Here is a 12,354-nt window from a genome sequence, read left to right as displayed (position 1 = left end):
TTAAAGCCGGATTTGGATACAAAAAGATTTCCCAAGCTTTAAACATCCCAAGGAGCACAGTGCAAGCGATAATATTGAAATGGAAGGAGTATCAGACCACTGCAAATCTACCAAGACCTAGCCGTCCCTCTAAACTTTCAGCTCATACAAGGAGAAGACTGATCAGAGATGCAGCCAAGAGGCCCATGATCACTCTGGATGAACTGCAGAGATCTACAGCTGAGGTGGGAGACTCTGTCCATAGGACAACAATCAGTCGTATATTGCACAAATCTGGCCTTTATGGAAGAGTGGCAAGAAGAAAGCCATTTCTTAAAGATATCCATAAAAAGTGTCATTTAAAGTTTGCCACAAGCCACCTGGGAGACACACCAAACATGTGGAAGAAGGTGCTCTGGTCAGATGAAACCAAAATTGAACTTTTTGGCAACAATGCAAAACGTTATGTTTGGCGTAAAAGCAACACAGCTCATCCCCCTGAACACACCATCCCCACTGTCAAACATGGTGGTGGCAGCATCATGGTTTGGGCCTGCTTTTCTTCAGCAGGGACAGGGAAGATGGTTAACATTGATGGGAAGATGGATGGAGCCAAATACAGGACCATTCTGGAAGAAAACCTGATGGAGTCTGCAAAAGACCTGAGACTGGGATGGAGATTTGTCTTCCAACAAGACAATGATCCAAAACATAAAGCAAAATCTACAATGGAATGGTTCAAAAATAAACATATCCAGGTGTTAGAATGGCCAAGTCAAAGTCCAGACCTGAATCCAATCGAGAATCTGTGGAAAGAACTGAAAACTGCTGTTCACAAATGCTCTCCATCCAACCTCACTGAGCTCGAGCTGTTTTGCAAGGAGGAATGGGAAAATATTTCAGCCTCTCGATGTGCAAAACTGATAGAGACGTACCCCAAGCGACTTACAGCTGTAATCGCAGCAAAAGGTGGCGCTACAAAGTAAAGATATACTTAAGAGGGCTGAATAATTTTGCACGCCCAATTTGTTAAAAAAGTTTGAAATATCCAATAAATGTTGTTCCACTTCATGATTGTGTCCCACTTGTTGTTGATTCTTCACAAAAAAATACAGTTTTTTATCTTTATGTTTGAAGCCTGAAATGTGGCAAAAGGTCGCAAAGTTCAAGGGGGCCGAATACTTTCGCAAGGCACTGTATATATATATAGTTTTTTTTTCTTTTTTTCCCCCGATGTACTTTACTCAAACCAGTGAATAACACTTATTAGAAATGAGATCATTAACTATCAGCTCTTGGAATATCCAGGGCCTATACTTTTCACATTTTGGTTATAAAACAACAAATCCAGAATTGATTAAAAACATCAAGGGACAGGACATTATAATCCTACTGGAAACATGGTGTCGTGGAGACATAGATACTCAGTGTCCCTCAGGCTATAGAGAAATTTTACAACCATCAATCAAACATAAAAATGTTAAACGGGGCCGAGACTCAGGTGGAATCATCATTTGACATAAGCAGACTTAGCACTGAATGAAATTAAAAAAGGTGTCACTCACATTTGGCTAAAACTTAACAAAGGTACAATCTATTGTGACAATGATACATGTGCAGCTTTTGCTCCTCCTTCAGATTCATCATATTATGATGATCAGTTTTTTGACAATCTCCAGACAGAAATCATTACATTTCAGGCGCAGGGTAAAGTGCTTCTTTGTGGAGATTTCAATGCAAGAACAGGTTCTGAGCCTGACTACACTGATGCGGGAGGTAACCACCACATATTTGGACACCCCTCCTTGTACAGTAGCCCTATTATAAATAATAGAAACAGTCCTGACCAAATACTGAACAAAAATGGAAAGGAGTTAGTACATCTCTGTCGAGCCTTAGGCCTGTACATGCTTAATGGTAGAATCAGAGGGGACTCTTTAGGTCAGTTTACTTACTGCTCAGCTCTTGGGACAAGTGTAGTCTATTATGCCATCACTGACATTGACCCCTCCTCCATTAGTGCATTCACTGTCAGACCACAGACACCATTGTCAGATCACAGTCAGATCAACGTGTTTCTGAAGAAATTAACCAGCAATATTCATAAAAAAAACTGCCCAATAAACTTTACAACATAAACCAATCGTACAGATGGGCAGTGCAGAGAGATTCATTGAAACATTGAACTCATATGAAATGAAATGATGAACTCTATACAGTTTTTCAATAACTCACGATACCAAAACAATAAAGATGGTGTCAATTCAGCTACTCAAAACATCAACTGCATATTCCAAAAAGCAGCATCAAAAGCAAATTTGAGAAAACCAAAGAAATGCAACATCAGAAGCAAAAATCAAAATGTTTCTGACAAATGGTTTGATAATGAATGTAAAACAATTAGAAAACACTTAATTAAAACAATGAGGATGTTTTTTTTGTCTTGGATGAATTTACTGTATGCTGTGGCCTCGTGTATGGTGAAGGTGGGTGGTGGTTTGAGTTGCCCTATCCCTGTCCAAAGGGGCATCAAACATGGATGCCCAATATCAGTTCAGTTATATAGTCTGGCGATTGAACCAATGCTTTGTTTTTTAAGAGCGAAGCTTACTGGTTTCTCTGTGCCAGGTGTAATGAAGGGTCCCACGATAGCACTGTCTGCGTATGCAGATGATGTGACAGTTTTATTACAGGGGGTGAGGATGTTAAGGTTCTCTCAAACGCTTTTAAGGTTTATGAGGGGGCCTCCTCAGCTAGAGTCAATTGGGGAAAGAGTGGAGCGCTGTGGGCAGGTCGGCTTCAAACGGGGTCCGCTCCATGGTTACCAGAGGGGCTTCAGTGGGGCAGAGATGGGATGAAGACTTTTTTTTTCTTTCTAGGCTCCGATGTCTTTCAGAAAAAGAACTGGGAGGGTGTAGCGGAGAAAGTGTGTGCCAGACTGTCAAGGTGGAAATGGGTGGAAATGGGTGCTGCCCCAGCTGTCTGGTAGCTAATAATCTTGCTGCCTCTATCCTGTGGCACAGACTAATGATTTTGCAGCCACCAAAGGGTCTGATACAAGAGCTTCAGAGGACCCTTGTTAATTTCTTCTGGTCTGGACAACACTGGATTAAAGCTGCAGCCCTGTACCTGCCACTGCACGAGGGTGGGCAAGGCCTGGTGGACATTTCCTCTCGAATCATGGCTTTCCGGTTCCAAGCAGCCCAGAGATTGTTGTACAGAGACGGTTCTAGCTGGGTCGAAACAGCCTACATTTTGATGAGGAGAGCGGGCTGTTTGGGCTTAGACAAGCACCTTTTCCTCTTAAATCTGGACGGGGGTGATTTGCCTGGCCTGACTCCATTTTATGAGTCTGCTATGCAGGCTTGGAGAGTCCTTGTCAAGTCCCATAAGGCCAGCACGCCACTAGGGATGTGGCTTTTTGAAGAGCCTCTTTTTCACAACACTGCCATCCAGTCCCGTGTTCTGGGTTCAGCCAGCCTACGTTCATGCCTGTTAGGCGTGGGGTGTACAAAGCTGGGTCATCTGATGCAGAGCAGGAACAGATCGTTGGAGGAGCTGGGAGAAAGAGCGTGGATCCGATCATCTCGCCTACTGAGGAAGGTCGTCGCTGAGGTCTGCGACTCCTTGCCAATGCTTCATCTGCAGTATGTGACTGACACTTCCAATTCTGATCGGTGAAAGGAGGGTCTGGATTATGTGTTCCCTGCACTGATTGTTAATGCTGCGATGGGGGCATTCAAGGAGGATGTGGGGATGCTGCTTTCCTTCGATACCCCGGAGCTGGGGGAGTTCAAGGAGGTGGGAAAGAAGGCCATGTACAGAATATGTGTAAAGGTGTCCCATGCCTCTTCCATGGAAGGGGTAAAATCGACGAGGTGGGTGGGTGTGCTTGGTCCAGGTGCCTCTCCAAAAGGCTGTTGGCGATCATTATACAAACTGCCTATTGATAAGAGGACAGCTGACCTCCAATGGAGGTACATTGATACATGGAGCTATAGCTACCAACATGCATCTGGTACACCTGGATCCTACTGTTGGGGAGGGGTGTCTATTCTGTGCTGAGTCTGAATCTCTGGCACATCTGTTTTGACTGTGTCCCAGGTTGGTCGGGATGATTGAACTGATCACTGATTGGTTCTCAACGTTGGGAGAGGTTTTCTCTTCCCAACTGTATATATTTGGGCCAAAGTACAGGTTCAGTCAAAAGGGTATAGTTGTGTAGCTTAATTTTGTGTTAGGGGCAGCAAAATTAGCGATATGGAAGACCCGAAAGAACAGTATTCGGGGACAGGGGTCTGTGGATGTGGTGGGAATGCTGGAGGGAATGTTGGCAGCGAGACTAAGGGTTGAGTTTGCCTATTATAAACGTGTCAACCATATGGATCTGTTTTTGAGTATATGGGCTATTCAGAGGCTGTTGTGTGTAGTTACTGTGGAGGAGGAATTGGAGTTGTGTTTTTAATTGATGTGTAACTGTGGTTTTGTATGAGTATTTATTCTGTGGTGGGCCCCCAGACCCAATAAAGAGTATTTAAAACTCAAACTCGCTCGCTCTCTCTTTCACTCTTTCTCTTTCTCGCCTTCTTCCTTATCTTTTCTTTTCTCTTGCGGTCTCTCTCTCTTTCTCTCTTGCTCTCTCTCTCTCTCTTTTTTTTCAAATTCAAATTCAAGCTGCTTTATTGGCATGAAAAACATTGTGTCAATATTGCCAAAGCAACAATGTATACAATATACATTGTAACAAAATTATAAATGATAGCAAATAATAATATAAAATGGTAGTAAATAATAATACAAAGTTAAATACAAAAATAATAACAATAAAATGGTAACAGTCAATAGTAGAAATGTAATAAATATAAAATCAAATTATGGAAAATGAAACTATAACTAACTTATAACTAAATAACAGTCATCTTCTTCTTTTATATCAGTACTACTACTACCATCACTAAACTGTTATCACTACCATTAACACCCATATTTGGAATGATAAACATGAATAATAAGTAAGTTACTGTTTACTATGCAGATGTTATTATTCAGTGTCCCTCGGGCTATGGCAGGAAAATACATATTTGGCTGCAAGAGGAGCCATTGCTCCTTCGCCCATGAGTATTCTTAGTTTTTCCTCTGGGTTCAATTTGTAAAAATGTGGAATAATGTGAATAATGAATCTCTTTGTGAGGAATATTTATCACAGTAAAGTAAAATATCTTTCTCTCTTCCACTCTTTCGCTCTCTTTCTCACTCTTTCACTCGTTTTCTTTCTCTCTCTTTTTCTTTCACTGTCTCGCTCTCTTTCTCTCTGTCTTTCTCTCTCTTTATATTTCTCTCTCTCTCTTTCTCTCTCTCGCTCTCTCTGGCTTTCTCGCTCTCTCGCTGTCTCGCTCTCTCGCTCTCTTTCTCGCTCTGTCATTCTTTCTCACTCTCTTGCTCTTTCTCTCTCTTTTTGTTCACTCTCTCTCTTTTTTGTTCACCCACTCTCTTTCGCTCTCACTCTCTATCTCACGCTTTCTCTCGCTCTCTCTTGCTTTCTCTCGCTCTTTCACGCTCTCTTTTTCTTTCTCTTTCCTTTTCTCTTTCTCTCTCTCTCGTTATCCCTCTTTTGCTCTCTTTCACTCTCTCTCACTCTTTCTCTCGCTATTTCTCTTTCACTCTCTCTTTTGCTCTTTCACTCTTTCAGTCTTTCTCTCGTTCTCTCTCCTTTTTTCATACTCTTTCTTGCTCTCTCTCGCTCTCATTCTTTCTCCTTTTTCTCTTTCTCCATTTTTCTCTTTTTCTTTCACTCTTTCTCTTTTTCTTTCTTTCATTCTCACCCACTCTCTTTCGTTCTTTCTCTCTTTCTCTCCTTTTCTCTCATTCGCTCTCTTTCCTTTTCTTTCTTTCTTTCTTTCTTTCTTTCTTTCTTTCTTTCTTTCTTTCTTTCTTTCTTTCTTTCTTTCTTTCTTTCTCACTCTTTCACTCTCTCTCTCTCGCTTTCTCTCGTTCTCTCTCTTTCTCTTGCTCTCTTTCACTCTCTCTTTTTCTTTCTTTCTCTCTTTCTTTCACTCGCTCTCTCTCATTATCGCTCTCTTTCACTCTCAACTCTCTCTCTCTCGCTCTTTCTCTCGCTCTCTTTCGCTCTCTCTCTCTCTTTCTCTTTCACTCTCTCTTTCGCTCTTTCACTCGTTCTCTCTTTCCTTTTCTCGTTCTCTTTCTTGCTCTCTCTCGCTCTCTCGTTATTTCTTTTCTCTTTCTCCTTTTTTCTCTCTTTCTCCTCTTTCTTTCACTCTTTCTCTTTTTTCTTTCTCTCACTCTCGCCTCTTTCGTTCTTTCTCTCTTTCTCTCTTTCCTTTTCTCTCTTTCTTTCACACTTTTTCACTCGCTCTCTCTCGCTTTCTCTCGTTCTTTCTTTTGCTCTCTCGTTCTCTCGCTCTCGCTCGTTCTCTCTCACTTGCTCTCTCTCGCTATCTCTCGTTATTTCTTTCTCCTTGCTCTCTCGTTCTCTCGCTCTCGCTCGTTCTCTCTCACTCGCTCTCTTGCTTTCTCTCTTTCTCTCTCTCTCGCGTTCACTCACTCTTTCTCTCTTCTTTCTCTCTTTCACTCCTTCTTTCTCTCTTTTTCTCCCTCTCGCACTCTTTCTCTCGCTCGCTCTCTTTCTCACTTTTTCTTTCTCTTGCTCTCTTTTTCTTTCTCTCGCTCTCTTTCGCTCTTTCTCTCTTTCTCGCTCTCTCACTATTTCTCTCTTTCTTTCACTCTCGCCCTTTCGCTCTCTCTCGCTGTCTCTCGCTTTCTCTCGCTCTCTCTCTTGCTCTCTTTTGCTTTCTCTCGCTCTTTCACTCTCTCTCACATTCGCTCTTTCTTTTTCACTTTCTCTTTCTCTCCTATCCTTCTCTTTCCTTTCGCTATCTCTCTTTTGCTCTTTCTCCCTCTTTTGCTCTTTCTCTCTCTCGCTCACTCTCTCTCGCTCTCTCTTTTGCTTTCACTCTTTCCTCTTTCAATCTTTCTCTAATTCTCTCTTTCTCTCTTTCTCTCGTTCTCCCCCTTCAGTCTTTCTCTAATTCTCTTTCTCTCTTTCCTTCTCTCGCCCTTTCTCCTTTTTCTTTCTCACTTTCGTTCACTCTTTCGTTCTTTAGCTCTTTTTTTTTCTTTCTTTCTTTTTCTCTCCTTCACTCTCTTTCCTTTTCTCTTTCTTTCTTTCGCCCTCTTTCTCTCTCTTTCTTGCTCTCTCGTTCTTTCTCTCTTTTTCTTTCACTCTCTCTCTATCGCCGTCTCTCGCTTTGTGTCGCTCTCTCTTGCTTTCTCTCGCCCTCTTTCGCTCTCTCTCGCACTTTCGCTCTCTCCCTATTTCTCTTTCTTTTCACTTTCTCTTTCTCGCTTTTTCCTCTCTCTTTCATTTTCTCTTCTCTCTCTCATTATCTCTCTTTTGCTCTTTATCTCTCTTTTGCTCTTTCTCCCTCTTTCGCTCTCTTTTACTCTTTCTCTCTCTTGCTCGCTCTTTCTCTCTCTCGCTCTCTCTCGCTCTCTCTTGCTCACTCTCCCTTTGCTTTCTCTCGCTCTTTCACTCATTTTCTTTCTCTCTCTTTTTCTTTCATTGTCTCGCTCTCTTTCTCTCTGTCTTTCTCTCTCTTTTTATTTATCTCTCTTTCTCTCTCTCGCTTTCTCGCTTTCTCGTTGTCTTGCTGTCTCGCTCTCTCTTTCTCACTCTCTCGCTCTTTCTCTCTCTTTTTTGTTCACACACTCTCTTTCACTCTCACTCTCTCTCACGCTTTCTCTCGCTCTCTCTTGCTTTCTCTCGCCCTTTCACGCTCTCTTTTTCTTTCTCTCTTTCCTTTTCTCTCTAGTTATCCCTCTTTCGCTCTCTTTCACTCTCTCTCGCTCTTTCTCTCTTTCTCTCTCTCTCTCTCTCTCTCTCTCTCTCTCTCTCTCTCGCTCTTTCTCTTTCACTCTCTTGCTCTTTCACTCTTTCAGTGTTTCTCTCGTTATCTCTCCTTTTTTCATTCTCTTTCTTGCTCTCTCTCGCTCTCTCATTCTTTCTCCTTTTTTCTCTTTCTCCTTTTTTCTCTCTTTCTTTCACTCACTCTCGCCCACTCTCTTTTGTTCTTTCGCTCTTTCTCTCTTTTTCTCTCATTCGCTCTCTTTACTTTTCTATTTCTTTCTTTCTTTCACTCGCTCTCTCTCGCTTTCTCTCATTCTCTCTCGCTCTTTCTCTCGCTCTCTTTCGCTGTCTCTCTCTCGCTCTTTCTCTTTCACTCTCTCTTGCTCTCTTTCTCTCTCTCATTGTCTCTCTTTTGCTCTTTCTCCCTCTTTTGCTCTCTTTCACTCTCTTTCTCTCTCTCTCTCTCTCTCTCGCTCTTTCTCTCGCTCTCTTTCACTCTCTTTCAGTCTTTCTCTCGTTCTCTCTTTCCTTTTCTCGTTCTCTTTCTTGCTCTCTCTCGCTCTCTCGTTCTTTCTCCTTTTTTCTCTCTTTCTCCTCTTTCTTTCACTCTTTCTCTTTTTTCTTTCTCTCACTCTCGCCCACTCTCGTTCTTTCTCTCTTTCTCTCTTTCTCTCTTTTTCTCTCCGCTCTCTTTCCTTTTCTCTCTTTCTTTCTCACTTTTTCACTCGCTCTCTCTCGCTTTCTCTCGTTCTTTCTTTCTCTTGCTCTCTTGTTCTCTCGCTCTCGCTCGCTCGCTCTCTCTCACTCGCTCTCTCTCTCTTTCTCTCGCTCTCTCGCTCTTTCTCTCTTTCACTCCTTCTTTCTCTCTTTTTCTCCCTCTCACACTCTTTCTCTCGCTCGCTCTCTTTCTCACTTTTTCTTTATCTCGCTCTCTTTCTCTCTCACTCTCTTTCTCTCTTTCTCTCTCTTTTTCTTTCTCTCGATCTCTTTCGCACTTTCTCGCTCTCTCACTCGTTCTCTTTCGCTTTCTCTCGCTGTCTCTCGCTCTTTCACTCTCTCTCTCTTTCGCTCTTTATTTTTCACTTTCGCTTTCTCTTCTATCCTTCTTTCTCTCTTTCTCCCTCTTTCGCTCTTTCTCTCTCTTGCTCACTCTCTCTCGCTCTTTCTTTTGCTTTCACTCTTTTCACTTAGGATACAGGAAGAGAACCCTCATGAAAAGATTCACACACCACTTCATAAAAATCCTCCCCAATAGACCCCCCAAAAGTGCTTATAAAACTCAGATGGTAAACCATCGATGCCAGGGGCTTGGCCTGTTGAGAGCTGCATAACTGCTGTGGACAGCTCTTGCAGTGTAATGTCAGAGTCCAATGCGACTCTCTGCTCAGGTCCCAATTGAGGAAGACCGTGTAACAACTGTTCAGTACACACAGAGTCACAATCCTCCGCCTTGTAGAGGGCCGAGTAGAAATCCACGACATGTTGACGCATTTCAATGTCATCCGTGGTCACCTTCCCATCAGGGAGACGAAGGCTGTTTACGTTTAAATGTCGACTGTCCTAGGTTTTTTTTAAAGTGCTAGGTGCATCCATATCCTTGAGGGAAGCGAAACGAGACCTAATCATGCAGAAACGACCTCAGTTCATGTCTCTTGTCCTGTAAGTTCATGACTAGTCCAGGGTCGTTCTGAGTGAGCAGCTTCAATTCAATAGATTTGATGTCCTGTTCAAGGGCCTTGATAGTCTCTTTAACTTCAATTTGAGACAGATCAGTATACTGTTGACAAAATAATTGTATTTGGGCCTTCCCAACCTCCCACCATTGTCTCAAGGACTCAAAATCCCCTTTTATAACCCTCCATTTTTCCCAAAACAACAAAAACCTGTCACAAAACATGACATCATGTAACAATTTAACATTAAAATACCAGTAAGGTCGTGGACAGGACAAGTGAATATCAACTGTAACAATATGATGATCAGAGAAACCCACAGGAGTAATGGTACACTTTCCAACCCTACTACAGTATTGCTCAGATACATACAACCTGTCTAACCTTGCTGCACTGACACGACCTTCATTAATTTTTAGCCATGTGTACTGCCTAATTTTGCATTCCTTACTCTCCACACATCAGAAAGCTCAAACTCAGTTAATAGGCCAGACAGGCAAGTGGCTGACCACAGGTGAGGTTCTTCAGCGGTGCGATCAACAGTAAAATCCACAGTACAGTTCCAGTCACCCCCTAAAACCATACACCCCTCTTGATCACACTGTCTTAAGGTTTCCTTTATTTGATCAAATATAGCAATACGCTCTGTACCCTCATTAGGAGCATAAACATAAAAAAAATAAAACATCCACCTTGACCAATAAAACCCAAGGAAAACAAGATTACCACCCCAGCACAGAAATTAGTACCATGACTGAGTACATGCTGCCCCTTCCACCACATACCCCAGTCAACCTCATTTTCCTCATCACTACGTGTCTCCTGTAGGCTTTTTCTGTTTTATTACTTCTAATACCCAAGCCCTCACATTCCTTTTTCTGTCTCCTGTAGGCCTTTTCTGTTTTATTACTTCTAATACCCAAGCCCTCACATTCCTTTTTCTGTCTCCTGTAGGCCTTTTCTGTTTTATTACTTCTAATACCCAAGCCCTCACATTCCTGTCCCTTCCTCCATTAATATTGAGAGAACCTACCCTTAGTACCTCCATATAGAAAAGAGAAAAGAAAAGCAGAAGAAACCACAGAGAAACCAAGGAGAAAAAAGACACCCTAGACACCCAACTTAAACGGTATATTTAACATTTTACATGTAAAAACCAAAACAACTGTAACAGAAATAAATAAAACGCCCCCCAAAAATGATAACAGCAAAAATAATGAAACAGATGTATCCACATTGCTTGAAATTAATTTGTAAATACGTTTTCATTTTCATTTTTTTAACTGAAATAACCTATTCATGACTTTAATGTTAATTTGTTTTTTAACAGTAAATTAATTTATCCTTTGAATTCTATACATAAATGTGAAATATTTGTAATTATTAATGTAAAACAAGTATCGTATTCTGAAAGTATCTTTTATTTGGTCATCATCATTTTTTTTCTTCTCTTAACCTGACCACGTTTCCCACCACCTTTTGCTGCTGCAACAGCAGTAATACATTTCCTCAAGCGAAACCGCTTCTTCTCACTCAATTGGTCTAACCCCACCGTTTTCTGTAACATCACAGCTGACCTCACAAACTTATCAACATCAAAATAATCTGCCAATTTGACAGATTTCCCAAAAGTCTGATCCAGAAACTAATTTACCTCCTCTAGATCATAAACTGAGTCCTCACCAGCAGCTGTCATATCAACAGAGATATCCATATCCTTCTCCTGATCCTCAGCTGAGACCACAGACAACTGACTCCCCTCTACCACATCCCTTTCAACACTCCCCACTTGCACCTCATCACTCGTACCAGGCATCTCCTCCACTACCTGGGAGACTATCTGTTAGGAAATTCTGATTAATATGACTGAACAAATCATTTTAAATGGAACTGTAAGTAAACTTATACTCTGTTATATTATATCTGATTAACAATATGAGTTCATAAGAAGGAATTGTGGGACAGGAGAAAGGAGTAATAAAACCATTCCAACTGGGCAGGAACAAATGGGTTGTGGACTGTGTAAACACATAAGGTCGTTAGCCTATGGTTGACCCAACCTGAAACTTAGCTCTGGGGTTTTTAGATTAGGCAGTGAGTGCATTCCTAGGGTTTCTGTTAATTAAAACTGTCAGTTCAGTGGTGATCGATAATGTTGAGGGGTCAAAGGTTATCTGGGAGTGTGTTAGTAAGTTAGAATGAACTTTTCACTTTACTTTGTCCCGGTCGACAGGAGGGGGTTCGGGTTAAGGCAGTGAAATGACGTCATGATCTGTATTTAAACTGATGCAATGGGTTCGAGTGGGAGCGCGCTCCGAGAATAAATTCTATTACCTATTATTTAAAGACTGGTCTGCGTCTATTTTATGCAAACAAGGAATCTTACAAATTCTCATAAAATAGATGAAGTGCTTTCAATTGATGAAAGCCCATTGGCATAATGAAATTATACTAACACTATCCCCACCTGAACATCATTACTCATAGTGGGCTCTCCTCCACTAACTGGGAGCCTAGCTCCACATGAACCCCCTCCTTTACCCCAGCACTCGTAGTGGGCATCTCCTCCACTACCTGGGAGCCTAGCTCCACATGAACCCCCTCCTTTACCCCAGCATTCGTAGTGGGCACCTCCTCCACTACCTGGGAGCCTAGCTCCACATGAACCCCCTCCTTTACCCCAGCACTCGTACTGAGGAACTCACCAGTTCTGAGGAACTGGTTCTTCAGATACATCCTTACCTTCTACAACAATACTTTTCTGTAGCATAACATTTCCCTCTAATACAAGTTGCAACTCCGTGCCCTCAACACGGATAACTTGTTCCTCAGCAACAG

General features: G+C 42.0%; 1 pseudogene; it reads right to left on the bottom strand.

The window, feature by feature from the left end:
* LOC109897249 (PIH1 domain-containing protein 1-like) overlaps positions 1 to 12,252 on the bottom strand; it is a 46,734-nt pseudogene extending 34,482 nt beyond the window's left edge.
* Positions 12,253 to 12,354: the final 102 nt, after the last annotated feature.

Source organism: Oncorhynchus kisutch, linkage group LG10, assembly GCF_002021735.2.
Source record: "Oncorhynchus kisutch isolate 150728-3 linkage group LG10, Okis_V2, whole genome shotgun sequence".
Taxonomy (NCBI): Eukaryota; Metazoa; Chordata; class Actinopteri; order Salmoniformes; family Salmonidae; genus Oncorhynchus; species Oncorhynchus kisutch.
This window is presented reverse-complemented; position numbering and strand designations above follow the sequence as displayed.